Raw genomic sequence first — 6,770 nt, 5'->3', positions numbered from 1 at the left:
AAGCAGTGTTACTGTAATTAAGGGTAATTTACAAGGCTTCATAGGCCGCGCTGTGGTATACTGCTTATGATAAACTTGGATAACTTGATTAAATCATTTTAATTTTAATCATTTCAGTAGTTTTTATAAGTTCTTATTTGTCAAGTTTAACCATGGCGAACTGCTTCTACAACCGCGAGTTAATCTGTAATTAATCTAAGTAATTGTTACACATTAAAAGTGATTTGTGTTTGAATTTTTTCCTACAACTAGTACTAGTGTATTTCCGAACTCGAGCTTCGAATAAACGCTGCTTTCATCCTCACCAAACTTCATGGCAACCTGCTGTTACCTGACATTAACCTATGCTATAATTTGTAATGCTGCAATTATCACCCGGCCGCAACCATATTTGCATCATTCCTAAACGTTACCTTGTGCCAACTCTAATTTCCGAGGATTAAGTTCTCGATCCACAGCATACGAATCACGATTTTAACGAAATTTGCACAATTCGTTACAAACGTTGCGTATCAAGGTCTGCATGAAATAAGACACTAATACTTCTGATCCTTCTGAACACCTATCCAGAGGGGGGGTCCTGGTCGCACCGGCCTTAAGTCATTTAGGCCGTAACATCCAAACTGACAAACGGCCGAAATGGGTGTATATAATACCTTGATCCCCGAGGGGCTAGTACTAAAATCGGCGTCCCAAGGAGCTTCCGCCATGTCTTACGGCCTAAACTTCATATGGCCTGAAGTTGTGACGGCCTATAGGTTCACGGCCGAAAATAATACGGCCTAAACGTCCCGAACTCTAGAACTGGCGCATGATTATTGAAGAAGTCGTGTATTTAAAATCTATTCTCATCTGGGGTTAGACACGTTCATGTTATAAGTAATTACCTTGCCATAATGAGGGCCCAGTAAGAGAAATTTAGGCTTGATGTGACCTTGTAGATCTTGCCCAACCAACAAGCTATGAATTTAAATAGAATAGAAAGTACAATTTAGGCCAAAGGCCAAACGCTGGTACCTATGAGGCCATTCAGTGCTGAAAGGAAAATTGGGAGTAAAAGGTTACAAAGGTGTAACAGGAGGATAACCTCGCAGTTGCATTATTTAACAATTTTTAGAAGAGGGTGAAAAATAACATGGAAGAAGAACCTGAAAGGAGGTACAGAAAAGGTTTGAAAGGAGTTGCAGTTAGGAGCCGAAGGGACGCTGCAAGGAACCTGAAGTAAATGCCTATAGTGCACCTACGGGGGACTATGAATTAGGTGCCAATAGCTTCAGAAATCGATCAGTGGTAGATCGATTGTGATCAACCTCACAGTTCATAGGTTTGATTTTGTCTCATTCAATAACTGGGAAAGTTCCTCTTCCCATGATCCAGTGACTAAGCCAGGTAAGGCCGAGCTAACGATTTTCTCTCTCTCGTTTCTTGCAACTTTCAGAAACTGAGAACAAAATATTGTCTAGCTGACAAGAGACTGCCTCTTGGCACGTAATAAGAGGAGTTTTGACAGCACCTGTTAAGAACACTGTTATGGTCTGAGCAACTGAAATTTTTGAAGACTGCCAGACCTAACTTAATTTCAAGCTTCTATACTTATTTCTGAATTTGAGAATAAGAAAAAAATTATTTATTGATACTTAGTACTTGGTTAAAGGAAATATCTTTTAAGTACCAAATCTGTTTGGTGACGAGATACCATTCCTTGAAAAAGGAATCAATTACGATAAATTATCACTGTCCTCTGTACATGAACAACAACTTTGTGCGTTCAGTTACATATAAGAACTCTTTACCACTTACATACAGCTTATATGTGCATTCAATTGCACATTTAATATATTTTACCATTTTTTCATATACACATGTTTTTGTATACAATATACCAGGTTAAGAGGTGACGCTCACTAATATTCATACATTTATTTTTATTGGTTCCCTCACATCACTACAGTTAAGCTCTAGATTCTTTTAATTTTACAAACTCATAACTCAGATTACTCATACCGTAGTGAATATCTCATCGTAAGCCAGTACTAGTTTTCAGTACGGGGGTTAAGTTGGTAAGCCAGATTCTACTTCACCTCAGTCCAGGACAACTTCATATTTCTCTTAGTGTTCCATCATAGCTTTTGATATTGGGAAAAGCAAACCCTGCGAAAAAAATTATATCAGAAAAATTTCCTGATAATGAGTTTTAACTTGCCCCTCTTAAATATAGGTTTGAAAATTTGCGTAATAGTCAAAATAAACTTTACAAGGCTTTTTTAATATACGCCAGAGTAAGCACTGGAAAAGTCAAATCTTCAAGTTTTAAGAGATTAATTACTATCGTGAAAAAAAAATGTCAAATATAAGTCACTGACAAGTTACGCCACTGACAAGTTACGCCACTGACAAGTTACGCCACTGACAAGTTACGCCACTGACAAGTTACGCCACTGACAAGTTACGCCACTGACAAGTTACGCCACTGACAAGTTACGCCACAAGACTAAACTAAGTGCCTTCAATACACTTAAAAATTTTTCACTAACCAGATTTCGAGTTAAAATTAGAGTCTAAGGATAGCAAGCCCCCTTCGTGACGTACAATAGACCAGAGTCTATTGTACGTCAACAGGAGATCCTCCCCACATCAAGGGCACCGCCCCTGAAGGGGGAGGACAAGCTTGCTATGTTAAGTTTGGTTTCAAGTACGCTAAAAGAAGAAGGCTTCTTACCTCTAGATTTTGAGAGCAAAATAATTTACCATTGCAGTCCTGAGATGGCTAAAATTCAGTTAAGAGTCCAACTACTGTAGTCCAGGAACCTGAAACACAAAGGAATTATTAGTTTAAGCGTATAAACTACATTAGCACTCAGTTACTCAGTTACTCAGTTACTCAGTTACTCAGTTACTCAGTTACTCAGTTACTCAGTTACTCAGTTACTCAGTTACTCAGTTACTCAGTTACTCAGTTACTGGCATAATTTGATATTGTGCATTCACCATACTGCCAGTTACTTGTGTCATTTAATATGCATTCACCATACTGCCAGTTACTTGTGTCATTTAATATGCATTCACCATACTGCCAGTTACTTGTGTCATTTAATATGCATTCACCATACTGCCAGTTACTTGTGTCATTTAATATGCATTCACCATACTGCCAGTTACTTGTGTCATTTAATATGCATTCACCATACTGCCAGTTACTTGTGTCATTTAATATGCATTCACCATATTAGCTATTAATTATTCTTGTAATCCGATATCGTGCATTCACCATGCTGGCTATTAGCTCCTCCTACAAATCACTAACGCGCATTCACCATATTAGCTATTAGTTGCACGTACAACTTAATATTTCAAGTAACCGATTGCATTATACACAAGACTAAAACTCGCCTTAATATAAAGACCCAGAGAGCAATTATAAATTACCAATATTGCTCTTAACCGGTTACAGTAAGTAGGACTTCAATGTTCCCACTTTGCTTGTCACACAAAAACTAAAAACTAAATCTTTCTTTCCCTGTTATTCCAACGACAGTGTTTTTTTTTTTTTTTTTTTTTTTTTTTGCCTGAGAGCCAAGGATAACGGTAACTGGAAGCGTTCTTTACTCTCTCACGGACCCTCAAGCTGACTTGACAACGAGCGGTCGATACAGACGCAGCAGACATTTGTTTCTTGAGGTCTTCCGTAGTTTTCAATAGGCATTTTGTTCATCGTAATGATAATGAAAGGTAGTCAGAGTGACATTAAGAATAATGACGATTTGGAAGACATTAAGGAGCAAAGGATTTCGGTTAGGTAAAGAGATGCAATATATATCTCCCTGAAAATGATGTTCCATTATTATTATTATTATTATTATTATTATTATTATTATTATTATTATTATTATTATTCAGAAGATGGACCCTATTCGTATGCAACAAGCCCACCAATAGGGCCACTGACTTGAAATTAAAACTTCAAAATAATAATGTGTTCATTCGAAAGAAGTAACAGAAGGTAAAGGAAATACAGAAAGAATAGATCAGTTATTAGAAAAACAAATTAATTAACAAATTAATAAGTAAATAAATGAAAATATAAGTAAATTATTAAAATACAAGTGATTCTATACATCCTGACAAGGATTCGAAAACTGAGGTCCTTAACTGTGATAGTTTTTGAGATCTTAAGAAAATACACAAAGCTTTAACCTTCTAAACTGACTGGGAACTTAAAAAAAAAAACAATGAGACAAGGTAAGAAATGATTAGAGGGCTAAAAATGTCATTAAACCTCATTACTGAAAATCAGGAAAAAATATATAAAATTTTCGCCATTAAATTAGCCATGAAGTTAAAAAAAAAAGTTTAAATATAAAATAAAATATATTACGGAGGACTATTCCCCAAATACCAAGCTTCATAGATTTCTCAGAACATGAGAATGTTAAGGAATAACATTTAGGTCTCTTAATTCACCTGCAACCTTGAAGAAGAGATCAAGGTTGAAAATAATTTCAGCAAACAATCATCGGACCCCAGGGTACTTACCGTCTCAGTTCCAACAAAAGCAAAGAGGGCAATGAAATCTATTCAAAAAAACTGATTCATGAATATTTATTCATTTAGCCATTCATTATTCCCTAGTTACAGCGTTTGTTGAACAATTAGGTGATGACTTAGGCTTGAAATGTATTTCATCTTCATTGGGGAATTTCATAAATTCCGGTCTCGAAACGGCTTCTTCATAATTTTCAGACCAATTTCTGTCAAAGTTCCATCAGTTTTCCCAGAGACTCTCCTTACAGGTTAGAATGCTTACGCTCTGCAAAGGCGAGGAGCTACCACCAACAGAAGATTCACATTGAAATGTAGCCCATGAAAGTACCATGAATTTTTACTTGATGGAACTTCGATGAACTATTTGCGTGTGCCTGCCATTTTTTGGACGCAATTTTAAGTCTTTTCTTCTGATCTTTAGCAGGATGGCTACAGCTCTTAAGTGCAGTTGATGTCAACAGTTGCATATTACCATAACGTTAGAAGGAAAATCACATGCATTGTCACTGTTCAACACAAGATTCAAAACACAGGTCTGGGATGTAACGCCATTTACAGAACAGTAGTTGAACTTTGAACACCCAGTTTGACCAGCTATGATGCCATAAGTAGTGGGGTCTGCAGGGTTGCAAGCTGTACAGCTCCCTGAAAGAAAGAAGGACACCCTGAAATCAAGTTATGACTGTTTACAAGCACAGATATGACTGGAAGTCAGTTACTTTATAACCACACTGAGGAATCTAGTAGTTTACTGAAAAGTTTTAAGTATTCCCGAATTTTTTCAATGCTAAATTTTAGGACCAAGATATATTTTCACTGATTTATTAATTGACTCATGCTGAGGGCAGCTTTTTTTGTGACCTCCACGTTCAAGTAACTATTAGGTATACATACATACATACATACACACACACACACATATATATATATATATATATATATATATATATATATATATATATATATATATATATATGTATATATATATATATGTATGTATGTATACATATATAATATACATATACATATATATTCACAAGGATGTGTGTCTTGTAATAACCCCAGTAATTTCTTACCATCTCGATTTCTCAAATATTTTAGGTCATATAAATCTCATGGCACAAAAATACACATTTTGGGTGTTCCAACAAAGAGATTGTAGAAGAGTTTAAATTACCTCCAAGCACTGCTACTGTTGTTGTCAGTAAAGCTGTAATTATTGGTTGTGAATTACTTGTTGTGGTAATTATTAGTTATGAATTACTTGTTGTTATTGGTAAAGCTGTGGTTAATGGTGATGTGCCTGCAGATGTTAGTGATAAAGCTGTGATTGCTGTTTTTACTAGTAAACCTGTAATTGTTGATGGTTAAGTACTTGTTGCTGTTGTTATTGTTAAAGCTAAGGTTGTTGCACCTGTTGCTGTTATTGTACCTGTTGCTGTCATTGTACTTGTTGCTGTCATTGTACCTATTGCTGTTGCTGAGATCGCGCTTCCAGCCCGATCAGGAACCAGCTGCAAAGAAAACGGGAAGTGTGTTGCACATAAACATTGCAAGATTTTTTTGGCATGTAACCTGCATTTTGGCTTTTCAGTACATCCTTCCTTCGGGTGGGAAGAGTCCTGAGGAATACACCAGGACTCCTATTCACATTTAGTTCAATTTTTACAGTGGTTCTCAACCTTTCTGGCCCACGCACACTTTCACCATGAGTAAGACTGTCTTCCCCTTCCTTTCTAAAATTGTCTGCCTCAAAAGGTGCATTCCAAATAATATACAACACAATGCTAACATAAACACACAAGCTAGCGGAGAGAAAACCCAGCGTGGCCTCTCAGTAGTGTGGACCGATGCACACTGCGTTTTGTGTGGTCCTAGACTCCTAGAGCCTGTGTGCATCGGTCCGCACTACTGAGAGGTCACGCTGGGTCTTCTCTCCGCTAGCTTGTTTGTTTATGTTAGTATTGTGTTGTATATTATTTGGAATGCACCTTTTGAGGCAGACAGTTTTAGAAAGGAGGGGGAAGACAGTCTTACTCATGGTGAATTCCCCCCCTGGTTGAGGACCACAGAGTTAAAATCTAACTGGGATAAAAGCAGCTGTTGTGACAGAGAGGGTAGGCATAAATGGTTGCAGAATATACCATACTATTAAGACCTGCTGGGACCGTAATAGCAGATGAATCCTGATCTCCAAGTCTTATTCCAAAGTCCATTTATGACTCAGT

General features: G+C 36.9%; 1 long non-coding RNA gene across 1 annotated transcript; it reads right to left on the bottom strand.

The window, feature by feature from the left end:
* Window positions 1-1,905: 1,905 nt before the first annotated feature.
* Window positions 1,906-3,546, bottom strand: LOC136848415 (uncharacterized). The gene is made up of 3 exons (XR_010856009.1): window positions 3,391-3,546; window positions 2,720-2,808; window positions 1,906-2,151 (listed from the first exon to the last, which is right to left on the bottom strand). It is a non-coding gene; the product is annotated as an uncharacterized lncRNA (long non-coding RNA).
* Between the last annotated feature and the right edge of the window lie 3,224 nt (window positions 3,547-6,770).

Source organism: Macrobrachium rosenbergii, chromosome 19, assembly GCF_040412425.1.
Source record: "Macrobrachium rosenbergii isolate ZJJX-2024 chromosome 19, ASM4041242v1, whole genome shotgun sequence".
Classification (NCBI taxonomy): Eukaryota; Metazoa; Arthropoda; class Malacostraca; order Decapoda; family Palaemonidae; genus Macrobrachium; species Macrobrachium rosenbergii.
The sequence above is the reverse complement of the archived record's forward strand: the minus strand, read 5'-3'. Positions and strand labels throughout refer to the sequence as shown.